Genomic DNA, 20,251 nt, shown 5'->3' with positions numbered 1-20,251 from the left:
ATTCCACCTTATGAAATGAGAGGGAGGTGAAGCCAGTAGGCTCCCAGCCACACGTTCACATCATCTAAGGCAGTTTTTCGGGTCTATGTTAATCTCTAATTTTATAGAGATAAACAGTTCCACTGGGGTAAGAGAATCTGAGAGTCTCCACTTTCATGACTGAAAGCAAGTGTTGATAGACTACATATGTTAGTGACCTTCTAAATGGTTTGTTGCACTGAAGAGTATACTATTTGGCATTACATCACAGATTTGGGTTTTAGTTGACTGGTAAAACTTTAGCGATCACTTATTTCCTCTTAAGAAACAATTCACCTACCAAAGTTGAGTGTTTTGACTTCCAATTCACTGGCTAGGTTTATTCAAGGTATGGCTGAGCAAAAGAGCATAGATTAACAAACCTTTCCGAAAATTAAATTTATACTTTTACTTTTAAACAAATTTACATAAAAGTATATTACATTCATCATGGTACTAAAAGTCCACCCCTTTTGCATATGCTACATTAACTATATAAACTGCATAACTAATGCATAAAATAGGTTAGAGAAGAGTGGAGAAAATGAGAGACCACAGCTAAAGTGGCAGCCTTTATAGCAAATAAAATGTCTAGCAGATTTGAATCCTTTGGCTCAAAAAAGATCTCTTAACAATAAAACTAAATTCTAAAAAAAGTGTTAAATCTAATGACCAAAATAACATTTACTTTGGATTTTGAAGCACATAAATTGTCCTAACAGTTTCTTTATAATCTGAGGCTGGAAGCCTGTGGGACCCAGGGTTGGCATCTGCGGAGGCTGGTGGCCTTTTGTCTAGACCCCAAAGGCGGGAAGTATTTTGTAGAAAGAAAGATAATCTCAACTAATCAGAGTCCAGGAAAAAGACACTCTTAAGGCAAGAGCGTCTAAGTTTCTAAAGGTTCCTTTATACATGATCTGTAAACTCAGCAGGAAGAAGGGGTGGGAAAGAGTGCCTGGGTCCGTGTTTGAGAAGTGGCCGAGGCAGTGGGAGTCCTTTCTGTGGCGAGTTAATGGCAGGGATTCCTGATAAAGAGGAAGTTATTGGCATCAGCATCAGCCAAACCAGCCCTTGCGGTAGAAAGTGGGAGCAAGCTTTTTGGGCCATTTAAAAAAAAAATCCTCACCTGAGGATATGTTTGTTGATTTTGGAGAGAGAGGAAGGGGGAGAGAGATAGAAAGGAGGGGAGAGAGAGAGGAAGAGATTGAGAGAAATATTGATGTAGTAGAGAAACATCAATTGGTTGTCTTCTGTACGTACCCTACCAGGGATCGAACTTGCAACCTAGGTATGTGCCATGACCAGGAATCCAACCTGCAACCTTTTGGTGTACCAGGATGACACTCCAACTAGCTGAGCCACCCGGCCAGGGCTGGGCCATTCTTTATTAATGAAGCCACACAGGGGCCAATATTAGAGGCAGATACTTTTATCAGATTGAAAAAGTCCCTTGGCCTAGGTGGTGGCTCATGAACAGCGCTATGTTAACCTCCAGGCAAATTTATTTGATTAACAATAAAATGGGGATATCCCTCTTGTGTCCACCATCAAGGAGGGTTGGGTAGTGTCATCAGGGGGTATGGCACCCAAAAGACATTCTGGCAACTTTTCCTTAGTTAAGTCAAGTTTCCATGTAGATTAGAGGGTCAGGTTTTTCCTGATACCTTGTATGTCTCTGTATCTATGTGCGAGCCCACTCACAACTAATTCAATCCTAGGCACGCCTCTCCCATAGCAAGAAGGCGGCAGGCACAGTGCCCCAGCATGCACCAGGAGCATTCCATGGGAGCCAGTCTGGCTCCCAGGACCTCTTGATGGGAGTTATTTAGTACATAGTCCTGGACTTGTTTTTATTTCTGAGATCTGTGAAGGACAATAATCTCTGGGCTTGCCACCTGCAATTTCTGTCTCAGGAAGGCCACATCTCTCTTCTCTATAAGAAGAAATCTGGATGCATTAAAAAGATAAAGCCTGGTGTCCTGGGATTTTTCTTTTTCTTTTTACCATGGTGATGCAACAGGGTTTTACATAATATGTTTTTACTATAATTCACCCTCCATTTCTGAAATTCTCTGTGAACAGTCCCCTCCATAGCTAATGGCTTCTCTCCTTTCTCTTCTGTCTTGTGAGCTTTCTGACTCAGGCCCTTTAACAGTCTTAGTTTTCTACTGATGGAGATCGTTAAGGATCTCTACTGCCAGCTGCAAGATTTTGCACTTATTTTCAACCAGAGCTTTGTCTGCAAACAGTAGAAAAAGAATCATTTTCCAACCTCCCCTCCCCCAAGCTGATGTCTTGCTGACATCTCATTACTCAGCTTGGAATGTAAATGATGTCTGTTTTCTTTAACTCTTGGTAATGTGGATTTTGCTACCATCTGACTTCTTCATCTTATTACTGTGGTGATCTGCCAACTAACTCTTTATTTTTAAAGCAACCCTGTCCATTTCTTCCACTAAGATTTTTCTCCTCTGATGCAAAGATCAAGATCAAGTGGTTTCAGCTGCATAACATATTTATTCAGAATGTCAACTCCATTATTTTTCTAAGCCACATCTTCTCAGCCTTGAGATCTTTTCTTATTTGCTCACTGATCTCAGTAGGAAGTGCTGGGAGGGCAGGAACAGGCAGAGGCAGAAGGAGACCATTGCTTTCTCTTCACTCCAGGCTCCTGGGTGACCTCCAGCTGCCACCCTTCCTTCAGCTCCGGTCTTCCATCTCTTTCCCTCACTCATCTGTATTTATACAATTTAAATTCACAAAAGATCTTGCTTTTCAGATTTCTGGTACAGCTACTGTCAATCGTTCTACACTTTCATTGCTCTGGGCTTCATATAATCTTCACTGCCTTCTCCAGATCTTATTCCCAGGTGCTAACAGATTCTGCCCAAACCATCGTCACTTTGTCTCATACAGAACCCACTGACAGGTGACTAAGAATGGCCCCTGATAAGGCTGCTGACCCACAGCCGGATGCATTCCGATTCCAGCTTTTTCCAATCTTGGTTTTCTTCACTTCCCCAAATGGTTTGGTGCCAAGATGCCCTATGCCTTGCAAATACGTTCACCTGCCTTAGGGTGGTTGTATCATTGTTGAATCTACATCCTTAACTTACTTTTACCTACAGTTTTAATTTGCTGTTACTTGTATTGTCTCAAATCTCTGAAAGTCCTTAATCAAATATTTGAATCTAGCTTCTCATGTGATACCTTTTTTTTCTAGTGTAAGTTTTCCTTTTGGGGAGCTCCTGGGGGTCCTAATAATAGAATAGCTGGAGTCCAAAGGAAGAGCTGGGAGCATTGAGTACCAAAGTTTTTCTTTCTTCCTTGAAAAGCTTCCTCTTAGATGCAAGGGGCCAATACAAAGAAAATGCATATTCAAAGCATGTATATGAAGGGCGAAGTGTTCATAGCTCTTTGTTTATGTGCCTCCTGTTGTCAATCCTGTGACCAGAGGGCACAAAGTTATAGGACTTGTCCAGCTTCAGATACTTACCCACCCCTTTGGTCAAGGGACATTATCTATTTCTAAAGAAGGTGAGAGAGGCCAATGGAGAATTCACAGATAAAACCACTGGCAGGATAATATAGAATTCTAGTATGATGGGGTATTTTTTTCTTCCCTCAACAGCATTTTGAAGATGTCATCTTATTGTCTTCTGACCTCTGTAATTGCCAATGAGAAATCTGCTGTCATTTTACTTGTCTTCCATTGTAAGTAAACTGTATTTTCCTTTTGGTTGTTTTTTAAAATTTTCTTCCTTTGGCTTTGGTATTCTAAAGTTTCAATATGATGCTACTAAGTATGGGCTTATTTTTATTTGTTTTTCTTAGGACTCAAGTTTCTTCAGTATGAAGATATATATCTTCAGGGATGTGCAAAAGATATTGTACAACCATAATATTGGCAAAAACTAAAAATTATCAAGTGTTGGCAAAGATGTAGGGAAAATTCTCATAAAATACTAGTGAGAATATATAAACTATTACAACACCTTTGGGTTGAAGTCTGGGGATACTAGCAAAGCAGCAGATTGTATAAATTATGATCAAGCAATTATGATTTTAGGTACCCATCCTATAGAAAACTTGCATCCATAGAAAAAGGAGAAACATATAAATCTGTTCAGTGATGCATGGTTTGCCATTGGAAAAGAAAGAGACACAGAAAGAAATTAATCACAATATCCACCGATAAGAGAAGGAACGAATCAATAATAGTATATTCATAAATAAAATCTTAAACAGCAGTTCAAACAAGTGAATCATATATGCCCATACCAGGTAAATAAATTTGGAAAGCAAAATAAAAAATCAAATGGTAGATGGTAAGTGCAATATGATGGCTTATACAAAAGTTTGAACAACCTGCAATACTATAATTGCCAACTAAACAGAAACCATAAGATCTTGCACTTTCTCTATGATGCAACAGAATTTTTAAAAATGATAACAAAATAAAAGGTTCTCCAAGAAATACCTCTTCTCTTGGAAATCAAAAAAGAAGATTTGAAATAATTCCCGGTTTGAAGAAATAGTAGAAATTAAGAGCTATATAGAAATGGTCAGCAACATTAGCCCAACACAAATGTTTTTGGAAAGATAAGTGGGTGACTAATAAGCTTGGGGTCTCTCCAAAGTTGCAAGTCTTAGAAAACAAACACATCTGTTCTGAGTCACTTTTGGATCTGGATTGTATTGTGACTCCTGTAGGTTTCTGACATGGGGAAAAATGGGACTAATTAGAACACTCCCCTCTCCCAACCTTTCTTTAGAAATAGGTAGAAAAACACAGTAGAAGATAATAGAATGTTGTCGAATGTTGAGGGATGTTAGGTGGAGGGAAACTCAAAGTGAAGGAGAATTCAGGGCAGGCCTGTGCTGGGAGCCTGGGTGGAAGCTCAGGCACATGCCTGAAGCTCTACGAAAGCGTGGCTCTGTGTCCTTGAGTGAGCACAGCCCGACCCAGCCAAGTTTAAGGGGCAAGTGAGAATATAGGGCAATGCCAGAGGAAGAAGTCTTGTTCAAGGTGTGGGGCTGGGGTGAGAAGAAATGTCAGAGAGTAGGGAGGAAGTGTATTAGACTCAGATGAGATATTGCTCAGAATTCCAACCCCCCGGAAAGAGGAATCAGGCCAAGTACTGTCTCAAGGCAGCTGGGGGCAAGGCCCGAGTGTCCTGGCCTCCTCGTTTGGGGAGGCCGTCCCTGTCTGTGGAAGTGGCAATAAAAAGGCAGGGGAATTCAGATGCACAGAGCCTTCAGGGAGAAATGTTTCTCCTGCCTCAATTTAGGTGCTAAATGAACAACAAAATGAGAACCTCTACTATGAACAATTTCCAGCGATGGGGTATCTGAGGCCATTACATTCCTGGGAATGACACCAGGGGTGCCATGACAGACTAGTAGGAAGGAGAAATTAGTGGGTCCGCCCCTCTGGGACCCCGTAAGGAAACCGAACATTTCCTCAGTCCAGTTTAGATTTTGGCAAAGCCAGGCCTCATACTCAGAGCTTGCTGGGCTCTGTCCTCCATATCATCCAGAGACACACAGTTATGACAGGTGCAAAACTAGGGAGGAGAGAGCATAGTATGTATTCATTCATGTAAAAAATGGATGTCAGCACAGAACTGTTAATAACTAGAAATTACTGAGTTTTCTGTGTTTGTCTGTTGTGGAAATAAAACCCTCTGGAAACTGGTAAATAACTAAATGTAATGTGCCTTGGATATTATAACTAAAATGTACTATAATCTAATAGTGTTTTGGTTTTTTTTTGTCTTTTAAGGGTTGGTTCTGGGGAGCGTTATTCAGTGAATTTTGCAGAAATTATATAAAGCTCCAAAAGCTATTCTATGTAAACTTCTTGAGTGGGAATTCTCAACCATGATGTTTGGCATGTTACTCTGATAATTCTGGATGTCAACTGATTTTATGTTCTGACATTTTGACTAGTTCCGGGGAAACTGAGGTATGTGCCCAGAGTTGTTCTGTAAATGCTTAACAATTGGCTCTCTGGGTGCAAAGTCCCGGTTTCTAGTGTTGGCCAATTTCCATGGTGTAAATACTTCCACTCTGGCTGACTGCAAGCTATGAACATGATGATATCACCAAATGCAGAACTGGAAAGAGATGTGCACAGTTGACTCTTTTGAGTTGGTACAGGCCCCTGTATGTACCCATGAGCCTCTGTGAAATTAGTTTTATACTATCTGTTCCATCAAGATACAAAGGTACAGTTTTATGCTATCTGTTCCATCAAGATACAAAGGTACCAGTAAAATAAAAAAATATGAAGGGGAAATAAAATAAATTCAAACTGGGGAGTTCAAGTGGAGAAAATGGACAGATTTTTTTTTGAAACTTTGAGAAGTGGTATTTGTCTATAATCCACATTTCATTATTCTGTTTTACTAAGCAAACATACTACCTATTGCACTGAGTGTACTGAGCTCTTAGTTTCTTTGGTGACCCCCTATAAGAATGCTGAGGCTTCTTTTCAGATATTGGTGCTAAGGCGATGCAGACCAGAGACTCAATGGGACTTGCATACTGTGAAGCCAGTTTCAGGATGGCTGACATGAGGGTCAAGGGAAAAAAAAGATATGGTGCCTTCTGAACAATGAACAATTTCATTGAAATTGATGAAATTTACTGATGTCGTTTGGTATGATAATATAGAGCTTTTCAAGTTAACATTAATTAAAACAAAAAGTAGTTCAGAAACTGGAAAAAATGGATTAATAAACCCTTCTATTAGAGTAAGTCGAGAAGAAGTTGTTAAAATAGAGGCGAACTGGAATAGCAATAAGAACCCATGGACGTTTTTTAAAGGGGGTTTTCTCTGTTCTGCCCCACCGTGATTTATACTATTGGAGATTTATGTGCCACCTGCCAAATTCCAGTCAAAATGCAGAAAAACGTATTTGTAGAAAGAGCAGCTGTGTCCTCTAAAACTATTGTCCAGAGAAAGGAACAGGTCCCCTTGGAAGACAGTTGATTTCCTCTTTCTGGGCAGGAAGGAAGCTCAGGACTGGTTTGTGAATTCCAGATGTTGAAAGGAAACGCGGTTGCATTAGGGTATCGGAGTCATGAACCCACCATGATGGAAAAGGGAAGATAAAACAGAATGGCCTGGAAAACACACCTGGTTTCTGAAACTGTTTACTGAAAAGACTGCAGATGGACAGACACAAGTTTTACGAGGCCTACACTTCAGTTTTCAGAATCCACAGTTTGAAAATGCAGGATGCTGTTATTTTCTATAAGGCAATGGATCTGTAGCAGGGCGCTGTCAGAAGGGGTATCACAGGGCATTATTGATACCCCAAAGATGCCTGTGATGTGGTTGATTGGCTAGAAAAGGATGCAAGCAGATTGGAGAGAAATCAGGGTTTTTGGTGATGCCGGGATCACTCTTAGGAGTTTTTATCTCCCCAGCCTAAACTGTAGTCTTTCCGAAGTGTTACCAGTAGCCAGCAGAGGGAGCTCTTGTTGCAGCTAAGAAACAAAATTACTGTATTTTTCAGGAATGGATCCTGTGAACTCCGAACTCCGAGTTTCCAGGTTTTAATGGAGACAGAGAGAATATATATTTACAGACTCATAGGCAGAGAGCAGGTTGACAGCTCCGGGGAGGTGGGAGGGGGCTTTAACGGAGTGGAGGGATGGAGCAGAAAAGAAAAAGAAAAGAGCAAGAACTCATGGACACCGATGGACAACAGAGTGCTGGCTGGGGTGGGAATGGTGGGGGAGGCAGAAGAAGGTATGGGGGTGACAAATGGTAATGGAAAAAATACAATAAAAAGGAAAAAACTAAACTAAAAAAATAGTAAGTCTCCTTTCACGTCACCATTTGGTATATCTGAACCTGCTTCATGAGGTGTCGGAGCCAAGAAGCTGCAGAGACAAAGCCGGGTGGAAGGGGAAAGGCGCTCAGTCTGAGTCCCAGCCGCGTCCTGCCGCGGCTGTGTGCCCTGCAGGCAGCGGCTTCCCTTGCTCCTGGCCTCGATGCTCTTCCAGTGACGAAGAGGATGACGAACGAGTGGTTATCAGCTGGACACAGCTGGAGTCTGTGGATGGGAGAATTCTAGACACATTTAAATATTTATCTTTTTTTCCAAAAACAACCTTCCTGAAAATGTTACATTCTCAAAAGCTGATGGTCTTAAAAGGAGTTTTTTAACCATATTCTTGGTCATGTGGGTGATACGCTCACACTCAAAATCAGCTTCCGCCACGCAGTTGCTGAGTTAACAGCGATGCGGGTACTGAGTAATCCCAGCCTTGAAGTGACAGCGTTAAACTTTCAGTGTGAGGCTAAGCCTCTCGGGATGACTTTCTGGTGGTGGCGTCAAAACGACAACCGCTGGCTTGTGATTACCATTATTATACTCATGTTATATTGAAGACAAATTTTCTCCTCAGCCCAGAGAATATGCACTTGAAAGCATTGTCACAGGAGAAGGCTCTGGAGTCATAAGTCATTTTGCAAACTGAGATTCTGATTTGGCACCCTAAACACTATTGCAAAACAGGAATGTACTTACTACTTTCATTTCCTTTCTTTCACTTCTCAGGCTAATATTACAGAACAATATTACATAACTGATACATCCACGCAAGTGGCACCTGCATGACAGTATGTGGGGTTGAATAAGCCACATACGACGTTGTGTGGTGGTTTTGAAGAAAGAAAAGAGGTAAAATGGAGCCCTCACTCAACATCTGTATGATAGACAAGCTCAAGTCAAAAGACCTAGGTCACAGCAGGCAGGAGTATTGAATGTGCTCACGGAGAGTAAATGCCTTGTGCGGATCTCGTTTCTGTGCTATTAACTCAAAATGGTTTAGTAGCAGTAGCTGTGAAGATTTTCAGTACATTCTCATTAGTTTGACTGCGCAGTTTTATTAATTGGTTCATTACAATAATGAATCGTTGTTACATGAAATGATAGCAATGACTCAGCATGCTCGAAAGTAAAAGCAAAGTAGATCAACAAATAAAAAAATCCCTAAACAACCTCTCAATACATTTCTCAATTATTAAACCTATATAAATGGTTTAGTTTAGCAAAATAGCATCATCCATTATATTAAACACATTAATGTGAATGAAAGCAGTTTTGTAGTTTTGCTTCTAGACTATGATCCAGAAGCTGTGTCATGGCAAAAGGAGAGTGTGAATCAGATCTTTATTCTCATATTTTTACATATCAAGCCTCCTTGTTGTCCTTTGAGGGTCCACCAGGCAAGGCCTCCAGCAGCCTCTGCTCTGTGGTTGTAGCTTTCTCCCTGTTCCTGCCGCTCCTAGAACTTGGGAGGAGAACAGGAGGTACTGGGGTCATCCGGAAAATTCTGCTGAATACGAAGTGGTTAATCCATTTGCACAACACTGGGAATGGACGGTGCTATGTCTGGTACCTGCAGCTGAAGCGCAGGATTCCAGAGATGACAGCTGAGGGTGGTTTGCTGGCAAATAATAGTGTTGAGCTCCTTTTGCTAGTTTGGCCCTAACTCGACCAAGTCTTGACTCACAAAAAGATGCCAAAGAGAGGAAATTCAGGAAGGTGTTAAGCAAACCTTAGAATTACAGAAAGAGGTTTGCAAACCACATCATTAAGTATGTGAATGGTTTGGGACTAAAAGGGAGAAGACAAGTTCAGGGGCTATTGTTTACAGAGACTTCCCATGTTTAGTGGCATTTACATTTCACCCTTCTTGCCATCTTTACCCTTTCCCATTCTTACCCTTGTGGAGAATTCTCATACAGAACTTCTGATAAGAGAGGCAGTCAGTCTTATCCAGACTTTTTCTTTATCTCACAGGATCTCGACTCTACCCCTCTCAGAAAGGAGAGAGTAGGTCTTCTCAGTCCTCACCAAGCACTGTGGGGAGATGGAACTGGGCCCCCATGGGAGAGAGCAGCTGAGTAGTAAAAAAAGTAGAAAAACTGATATGTGGACTCTAATGAACAAAATAAACTAACGAAGCAGAGACAGACTCATGGATGCAGAGAACAGGCGGACAGCTGTCAGAGGGGAAGGGTTTTGGGGCTGGAAGAGAAGGGTGAAGGGATTAAGCAAAGAAAAAAAAGGAGACAGTAGTAGTATGTTGTTTGCCATCAACTTATTTTAAGAATAAAAAAGACCATTCATTAACAAGCTTACCGTATCAGTTGAGGAATGCACTGGAGTGGATTCATTTTCATAAAAGGGTACAAGGCAGGTACAGATTTTAGTGGCCTTGCATGGAGAATACCTAGATAACCATTCATTGAACACCTTCTAGTTGCCAGGCACATGTCCCATCTCATTTATTCCTCACGAAATCCTTGTGAGGGCCATAAGTCTCCATTGGCAATAAGGAAACCAAAGCAGAGGGAGGCAAAGTGACTTGCTCCCATTCCCACATCTGGTCAGTGCCAAGGCTGGAACTGAACCCCCATCTTTAGGCTTCAGGCCTGCCCTCTTCTAACTAGTGGGCAGGTCGTCATGGAAGTTCACCCTAGAGAAGAGGGGGACAGCAATGCCCCTAACTGCTGCTGGCTTGCAGGACGAAGGAATCATAGGCTCTTAGGCTCAGAAATGAAGCTCACCCCACGTCACAGGGCAAGGAAGCAAAAAGCAGACTCTATGGCTGAGCTGATGAGAGCCAGAGCCTGCTGGGCAGGTGAAAGCCATCCTGTCTTGTAATGTGATTTGGAGATGTCCGCATATAGGAATAAAGTAGATTCTTCTATGTCATAATAACATCAGATAGACTGGGATGGTCACAGCCTTTAGGACTGCCAGGAAGTGATCAAATATTATATCAGATTTCTGGTAATAAACAAGGGATCTAAAAAAATGAAGTTTTAGGCTTTCGATGAAATATGGCAGACTGAACACATGTGTCTACCTCTATTCCCCCATGAAGCCCTAGTAAAAGGACTGTAAAAGAATAATTAACAAAGTGAGTGTACATGAAGCGACTCCTACGTTTAGGAAAACGCCTGGATGATTTTTAAGGTTGTGAAACGTGATAAATAAAAGAGAAGGAAAATTAATTGCTCTGAAAGACAAAGCAACACATTTAGGAATTGCCCTCTGATGGCGAGGTTTGGGGCTCCTGGGGATGAGAAGAGGCGCCGGGATAGAGAAAACCTTGACAAGAAGGCACTGGAGGTGCTCTCCCAGGCAAAAAGCGTGACTCAAAAGGATCTCTGTGGGAGTGTGCGTGAGGACAGCACAAGGCCAAATGTCTTATTTTTGATGTTTCCCGTCCCCTGCTTGAGTCATCTTTCATTTTTCTCAATTAACCACTTAAAGTCTGGAATACACATTAGGCTAGCCTTGGCCCTCTGGGAAGGAAAGGGGGCAGGGCTTTGCCCGCTAAGAATAAAGCAGGGAGGAGAGGCCGCAGGTGGGGAGGAGGCAGGGTGACTGGAAGTCAACAGGACGGGCTGTGAGGTAAACTTCCTCTCTCTGACTCCTTACCCACCATAATTCCAGAATCTGCAGTGAGGTAGGAAAGACCTCTTATGCACACCTGTTTGGGCTAATGATGCTCAGAATGGCTATCTCTTGTTAGGGGTAAAGAGAGGTGGAGAGAGGAGGCAAGATAACAAACAAGGTTATAATAAGAGGAACTTGGAGTGAGTGGTAGTTCTTGGCCACCTTTACTCTGTAAATTTGTGTCTGGAAGACTTTGAGACACTTAGGTTACAGATACAAGGTCTCATTTAATTCATTTAATGATTTAATTCTCATTTAATTTTGTGAGATTAATTTTTATTTTCCCCATTTTACAGATGAGAAAACAGAGGCTAGTGTGTTTCAGTGTCTTTTTCCTAGTATAAAGCTGGTTAGAGCATTGTCCTGATATGCAAAGGTTGTGGGTTCGATCCCCAGTCAGGGCACATACAAGAGTCAACCAATAAATGCATAAATAAGTGGAAAAATAAACTGATCTCTCTCTCCCCCTTTCTTTTGCTTTCTAAAATCAATAAATAAAAATTAAAAAGTGAACCTAACTATGTATTATTCAAAAGTTAGCTACAATTTGAATTCTGATTTTATTCACTTAAAATGTTTGCACCTGAGAGGCCTTTCTACCATCATAAAATTGCACAGTATAGACAGCATTCATGGATCTCCACATCTTCCTTTTTACTTTTGCTTACCTTGACCTTGCCCTTCTGGGCAGATGGGGGTGGGGCTGGAGTGAGAAATTTCAAATTAGAACATGATCCCCTAAACATGGTCTGTCTTTAGGTTTCCCCCATGCTTGTAAAATTGGGGTGACCCAGTATAAGGGGGTGCCAAGGCAAAGTCTTTCTCCTTGTGCCTTATGTAATTCCCCTGTCCTGGACTTCCAGAGCTTTTGGTCAGACGGGTGCAGGCCCCTTGGTCAACTAGATCAAATATTCCTGTGTGTCTCTCTCTATTTAGACCGAGCTCCAGGACAAAGGGCAAGAATCATAGGAGGTTCATTCCTTAATTCCCCACAGATCAAATCCAGAGCTGTGTACATTCTGTGTGAACAACAAACCCTTGCTGAAATTGAATTGGGTTGAACCCCGCTTCCTCACAGATAAATCTAGCTGCTGTTTCCTGAGAACCTACTGAGAAATTGATGGGAAATAAGACTTTAATCCATAAAAGTTTAATAACAATTCTCCTTATAAACTTAAAAAAAGCCAACTCAAAAACTTCCATGCAGGGAGGGTATCTCAATACACTCTATTCTCTGCACAGAATAAACCTACTGAGTCTTTACCTTTGTACCCTACCGTTTACCCTGTCCATAGCAGTGAGACCTTGGGGGTGGGGAAGATGCATCAGGGAGTTACTGACGGAAGGTAAGCCAGACTCAGATCAAATCCCCTCCAGAGGTTTAACGTTTGGATATACCCATAATGAAAATAATCCATAAAGGTTGGAAAAGTGAAAAGAAAATTTTTTTGCATGCTCATTTACTGCATAGCATGGTCTGACCTAAACTCGCTTGGGGAAAACCTGACTTGAAATGACATGAGGCTATTCACAGCCTTTAGCTTTTTTCGTTAAATGTACATGTTCATGTATTTTACTGTGGAGATAATAATGTGTTTGAGAAATTTGCATTTATGAAAATGTGAACAATTTGTAAAAGAACTGTTTTGGGAAGACCGAAGAGGGGGGTGAAGGGGGAGGTTGAGGCACGTAAGTGCTGAGGCCTCAACTTCCTTAAAAGGAGGTTAGAGCGTAGTGCTCAAATCAAATATAGCAAGAAATGGCAGGGCAGATATATTATTCAAATATGGTAGCAAATACCTGGATGGTCCTGTAACAACAAAAAGGAGGTGTTCTAAGAACTGCTTCCATAGCTTCTACCAGTCAAGGAATAAGTAATTCCAATCCATAAAATCTCTTTGAGGTAATACAAAAAGAAAGACTTACTTCCCAACTCATTTTAAGAAGGTAGCTTAACCTCAATATCTCTCAGGCCAGCAATGGAAAGGAAAATTTCAGCCTAAGTATCACGCATGGACATGGATTTAAATCATTAGCAAGCTAAACCCAGCAATGTGTGAAAGGGCTGCTACATGACAATTAAGGAGGGTTAATCCAGGAGAAAAACGTTGGTTTCACGTAAGAACATTCACATAATATGTATTCCATCACTTGAATAGATATAAGAAGAATAATCATGAGATTGTTTTATTTAATACAGAATAAGTATCTGATAAAATTCAGCATGGGTGTATGATTAAAGAATTAGCAAATCCTCATTAGAAAGAACTTTCTTAATCTGATAAAGGGTATCTATGAGTAACTCACAGCAGATGCTTTGATCAGTGGAGAAAGGTTGCAAGCTTCACCTGTGAGGCCCAGAACACGACAAAGACGCCCTGTCATCATTGCGCTTCAACATCTCTTTGGAGGTCGTAGCCAGAAAATAAAATAAAACAATAGGACCGACATTTTAAAAGACATGTACACTGAAGGCTCATAGATTAGAATTAATAAGCGAGCTTTGCAGCTTGCTGGAGATTCTTTTATATAGATATAGATATTCCAAATTGATTTATATATCCCAATAGATTTATTCAGTGGACTTTGACAAACTGACTTCCAAGTTTGTATCGCATTCCAAGACAGTCTCGAGGAAGAAGAAGGAAGTCTAGGACTTGCCCCACCAGATATCATGGCTGATACAAGGCTTTAGTAGCCAAGACAGTTTGGTATTGAAACAAGGACAGAAAAATATTCCAGTGGAACAGAACAGAGAGTCTGAAGGCAGACCCAGGAGGAGGCACTGCAGATCTTGGGAAAAAAGACTTTTCAATAAATAGTGCCTTGTTCATATAATAAAATAAAAAAGAGCCTGACACATTTGACGCCATATACAAAAGCCAATTCCAAATGGATTAAAGGGAAAATTGTGATGATTTTATAAGATAATATATGAGGATATTTTCATGGCTTTGTATAAGGAAAAATTTTTAATATGAGATACAAAAATGCTACCCAACCATGTAATGATGAATACATCTGACTACATTTAAACTAAAGAGCTTCTGTTCACCAGTCACTTTAAAGAGAATGAATGTTTGAGACACAGTAAGAGATGTATATAACTAAAAAGGGCCGCTATCAAAGACGTAAAAAGGGCTGTTATCAAAGATGTAAAAAGGCCTGTCACAAATCAGATAACCTAATAAAAAATGGGCAAAAGTCTTAGAAATAGACACTTCAAAAAAGAAGCAATGCAAATGGCTAATAAACATTAAAATTTCCTCAACCTTAAACTAATTATAAATTAAACGGTAATAAGTACCATTAGCCATATGGATATCTATTACATAGCCCACAGATTGGTAATACGATGAAGTCTGACAATATCAAGTGTTGGAGTCGGTGTGCAGCATGAAGAACTTACTGTTGAAGGGAGCATGAATTCATATTGCCCTTTTGGAAAACAGTTTGGCATATTCTCAGGTGGATTTGAAGAGATGCAAATGCTATGACTCAGCAATGTCACAACTTAATACACATCCTAGAAAAAAATTATGTACCAAGAGACAAGTCAAAGAATGCATATTAACGGTATTGCTCATAATAGCCCCATACTGGAAATAACTTCAATGTTAACCCACAGTAGAAGTAATAATAAATTAATTGCGTATTGATAAAGGGTGGTCGCTTATTACCAGCACAATAATGAATGAAGGAATAAGGGATGACTATATTAGTGTATATTATTTTTGAAGGGATGCTATATTGCCTGGTGTCCCAGGGAGACTGAAAAGAAGTGTGATTTCTTTTCTCTCAATTTCCTCTGTCTCCTTGTTTGTCCCCAGATACTGCATCCTGGTCTATGAACTTAATTTCTGTCTCCAGAAGCATTCTGCTAGGAGTTAGTTGTGATATTAAGTTTCCTGAATTTGTAGGTAAAATCCAGTTATTACATATTTTCTTAGAAAAGAGAATTTCAGACATTTCCTGCTTTTGTGGCTTTGTTTTGCAAAATTCAGATATCTTTACTGATGGTCCTGCTCAGTCCTTCTTACCTCGTTTACAGAAAACCTCTTCGTTGCCACCTTCCCCTTGCACGGGGCTGAGCTGCCTATTGACATAGCTTCTGCTTCCACTCCTGAGTCAATATGGACTTTATTTTATATTTTTATTTATTCAGTGATAAACCTACTACCTTCCTGTTGTTCTAATCACACTCAGGATCTCTGGCCCAGCACATTACCATATACTCTAAAATTTTCCATATGTGACATCTTTGTAAAAAACCCCTCTCCCCTAAAATGTCAACTTAAATATTCCTATCAAGGAATATATTTCTATCAAGAAATATTAAATCAACAAACCATAATTACAGACTTTTCAGAGGTTAAAGACAACTTTCATAGGCCAAATTACTGAAATTCAAAAACTTACAAGTCTCCTTTGTTAGAAAAACATCTGCAAGAACAATTTTATGAAGCAGGGTGCTATTGCTTTTCTGTGGCTTTAAAATACGATGATCATTTTTGCCTTCTCCTTGAGGTTTATTTCACTAGTTGTTAGAAAAGCTTGTAAATATCAAGGCCAAGGGCTAGAATTCCATTAGTGTGTTCCAAGGAAAACAAAAGCAAAAAAGGATCTGAAAAGCTCACAACTTATGATATGGAAAGGAAAAGGATAGATTAGGTTTGGTAACAAATTGAATATAAGGTATGAATTGTTTTGCTGCTAAAACACCACCTGACACCCTTAGGCTGGATCCTAGTGTTGTTTCCAGTTTTTCTGTTAACCATCTCCAGAGCATTTTACTATATAAAATAAAGGAGTGGGCTATCACTGATGGAAAGTTGTGGGTGAAATATTTACTTTTCATCCAATATCAGTGGCTCCCCCATGGTCTCTAGTCCCTTATCAGTTAAATGGGGGCTAATTACCACGTGCTCCGGGAGCTACCGAGATGTGCTGTGTAACTGGTTCAGTCTGTGAGCAGAAGTAATGCTCAGTGAGATTCTTCCTGCACTTTTTCCAGCTGCTGCCACCGCGTTTCTAGTTCGTGAAATACACGAGAAGTGGCTTCTCTGTGGTGGACGAGCCATTTCCCACTTGTGTTCCAAATACCTGCATGAGGTGTGTTTTAATTAGGAAATAAGATTTTCCAGTCACATTAATGAAAACTCCCAGAAATAGCGATTGCACGGAAGGAGAGAGGTTGCCATTTTGAAAATGCAGACTCGAGTGTGTTTATTCGCTAGAAAATAAATAAACAAAAACAAAGAGGCCAGCAAAATCTCCAGTGGCCTAAGAATCACCGCAGCGCCCCTTTGCCTGCGCGACCGGGCTTCCCCAGCCTTCCCAGCCTGTTTTCATCCCTGGGCACCAGGCAGCCTCCCCGACCACCGCAGCCCCCATCACAGCTCGGCACTGCTTCAGTCTTGTTTTTTCAGTGTCCCCTTCTGGCTCTTTAGAGTTTTCCTACCTTCAGATTTCCCCCTGGCACCTAGAAAAGTGTCTGGAATGTGCTCAATAATAGCAGACTGAGTGAGTGAATCAATGAGTGTACATAGACGAGCGAGTGTGCGACTCAACCGTGTTCAGGGGAACCTCGTCGGTTTGAATACTTCCCTTCTCCTCTCGGCCTGTGCTGCCTCCCCATCTCGGTCCAGGGATCCAGGAAATGACTCTAGGGCTGTTTCTCTCTGAACTCGAGACTGGAATAACTTTCTTAACATGTGCAGCACCCACAGCTTTCAACACACTTGCATGTATCAGCTGAACCTCACAGTGCCCCAGACGAACACCCTGGAGAACTTCCTTTGGGCAGCTGAGTCTCCTTTTTGCAGACTTAGAGAAGCTAAGTAATTTCCCCAGAGTAACCGCGGTGGACAGGAGCTCAGGCAGAGCACAGGCAGGGAATGTGGACTCCAAAGTCCAGCCAGCCCAGTTTGGCTCAATTAGGCCTCATGCACAGTGGAACAGGTTTGGTTTCCTTGCTCAGTGGAATGCTCGCTCCTCAGAGAGTAGCTCTGGCAACAGGACACTGAAGGCCAGGGGAGCCTCTGCTGGCCGGAGGCCTGACCCCTTGTGCTCACAGCCTAGGGAGCCTGGGAAAGCGGGGAGTGAAGGAGAGTCTGGACCTTGAGCCGTGAGGCACGCTCTTGCCTTACTGTCAACAGTATCGGACAATAAGAGGGCTGCCCCTTCCAGATCGCTGCTGGGGGAGTTAGGGACACGAAGTGCTTCCCTGCTCTGTCCTTAGTTTGCTTTCTGGAAACCAAAACTGCTGGAAATGTAGAAATGCAGTTGATGAAATTTAGTTGGTCAAGGCAGAAAATCTAGAATTATGAGGAATCACAGGAAGCAAGAATTGCTACAGTCAGCTTTCCTGCCGGGAACTAGGTCGTCGATGGGCAGGATGCTGGATGAAGACAACTGGGCTCCAGAGCAGGCCAACATCTCCCCCCCTCCACTCACCCCCCCGCCCCGCGCACCCTGTGTGAGTGCTGACAGGGGGCAGCAAGACTTCCCTCAGGTGACTCTCAGGTGGTGCGTACTGCGTACCACTGCGTTTGAGGCCTGTGCCAGATGCTGGGCACGGAGCTGACACAGCACAGCTCCTGCTCCCTAGCAGCTGAGCCTCGCCAAGCAGACGAGACAGGGACATAAATAGCATAATGCAAAATACAAAGTCATGTTTCACAGAAGAGATTTGACAAGGTCCTGGGGCACGCAGAGCTGGGGCAACAAGGACTTGCTTCATGAGAGAGGAGGCATTTGAACAGGGCTTAGACACATGTATACGGATTTGGATAAGCAGAGAATGAGAACTTCAGTTTCTTCTTCTTCTTCTTCATTTTTTAGCAAATTGAGCTTTTTCATTTTTTTAATTTATTTTTTTATTGTTATTCAAGTACAGTTGTCTCCATTTTCCCATCCCCACTCTCCCCTGCCCCACCCACCCCCACCTCCCGCCCTCAATCCTTCCCCACTTTGGCTTTGTCCGTGGGCCCTTTATACTTGTTCCTTGATTTAGTCCTTCCCCTTCTTTTCCCCGTTACCCGCCTCCCGCCTCCCCTCTTGTTACTGCTAGTTTGTTTTTTATTTTACTGTTGCTGGTTATATTTTGCTTGCTTGTTTTGTTGATTAGGTCCCACTTATAGGTGAGATCATGTGGTATTTGTCTTTCACCACCTGACTTATTTCACTTAGCATAACGCTTTTCAGTTCCATCCATGCTGTCGCGAAGGGGTAGGAGCTCCTTCTTTCTTTCTGCTGTGTAATATTCCATTAGGTAAATGTACCATAGTTTTTGATTCACTCACGTATTGATGGGCGCTTAGGTTGCTTCCGGCACTTGGCTATTGTAAATTGTGCTGCTATGAACATTGGGGAGCACAGGTTCTTTTGAATTGATGTTTTGGGATTCTTAGGGTATAATCCCAGCAGTGGAATTGCTGGATCAAAAGGCAATTCCATTTTTAGCTTTTTGAGGAAATTCCAAACTGTTTTCCACAGTGGCTGCACCAGTCTGCATTCCCACCAACAGTGGACTAGTGTTCCCTTTTCTCTACAACCTTGCCAACTCTTGCTGTTTGTTGATTTTCTATGATGACCATTCCGACCAGTGTGAAGTGGTATCTCATTGTGGTTTTAATGTGCATCTCTCTGATGGCTAGTGACGCTGAGCATCCTTTCATATGTTCCTGGGCCCTCAGTATGTCCTCCTTGGAGAAGTGTCTGTTCAAGTCCTTTGCCCTTTTTTTTAAATTGGATTGTTTTATCTTCCTGGAGTGGAGTCATGTGAGTTCTTTATATATTTTGGAGATCAAACCCTTGTCCAAGGTATCATTGGCATATAGATTTTCCCATACAGTTGGTTCTCTTTTCACTTTGCTGGTGTTTTCTTTAGCCGTGCAGAAGCTTCTTTTTTTGATGAGGTCCCACTTGTTTATTCTTTCCTTTATGTCCCTTGCTCTAGGGGACACATTGGTGAAAATATTGCTGTGTGGAATATCTGAGAGTTTCCTGCCTATGTTCTCCTCTAGGACTTTTATGGTGTTGTAACTTATATTTAAGTCTTATCCATCTTGAGTTTATTTTTGTGTATGGTATAAGTTGGTGGTCAAATTTCATTTTTTTTTTTTTTGCATGTAGCCGCCCAGATATCACAACACCATTTGTTGAAGAGGCTATTTTTACTCCATTTTATGCTTCTTCCCCCTTTGTCAAATAATTGACCACAGGGATATGGGTTTATTTCTCAGCTCTCTGTTCTGTTCCATTGATCTATGTGTCTGTTCTTATGCAAGTACCAGACTGTTATGATTACAGTGGCCTTGTAATATAGTTTGGTGTCAGGTATTGTGATCCCTTCTATTTTGTTCTTTTTTCTCAAAATTGCTGCAGCTATTTGGGGTCGTTTATGGTTCCATACAAATTTTTGAAATGTTTGTTCTATCTGTGAAATATGCCATTGGTATTTTAATAGGGATTGCATTGAATCTATAAATTGCTTTGGGTGGTATGGACATTTTGATGATGATAATTCTTCCAATCCATGAACATGGTATATGCTTCCATTTGTGTCTTCTTTAATTTCTTTCTTCAGTGTTGCGTAGTTTTCTGAGTACAGGTGTTTTACCTCCTTGGTTAAGTTTATTCGTAGGTACTGTATTTTTCTTGTTGCTATAGCAAATGGGATTTTTTCCCCTGATTTCTGATTCTGATGTTTCATTGTTGGTGTACAAAAATGCCTTAGA

General features: G+C 41.4%; 1 protein-coding gene across 1 annotated transcript in view; it reads left to right on the top strand.

Moving 5' to 3' along the window:
• The window catches only part of MOBP (myelin associated oligodendrocyte basic protein), a 42,439-nt gene extending 34,836 nt beyond the window's left edge, over positions 1–7,603 (top strand). The window contains exons 5-7 of the transcript XR_008530962.1: positions 3,650–3,732; positions 3,853–6,248; positions 6,287–7,603. The gene's annotated coding sequence lies outside the window, so the exon portion shown is untranslated. The remainder of the gene's footprint in view (positions 1–3,649; positions 3,733–3,852; positions 6,249–6,286) is intronic.
• The last annotated feature ends 12,648 nt before the right edge of the window (positions 7,604–20,251 follow it).

Source organism: Pteronotus mesoamericanus, unplaced genomic scaffold (assembly GCF_021234165.1).
Source record: "Pteronotus mesoamericanus isolate MK-2021 breed Mesoamerican mustached bat unplaced genomic scaffold, CSHL_Meso_final scaffold_54, whole genome shotgun sequence".
In the NCBI taxonomy this organism is placed as follows: domain Eukaryota; kingdom Metazoa; phylum Chordata; class Mammalia; order Chiroptera; family Mormoopidae; genus Pteronotus; species Pteronotus mesoamericanus.
This window is presented reverse-complemented; position numbering and strand designations above follow the sequence as displayed.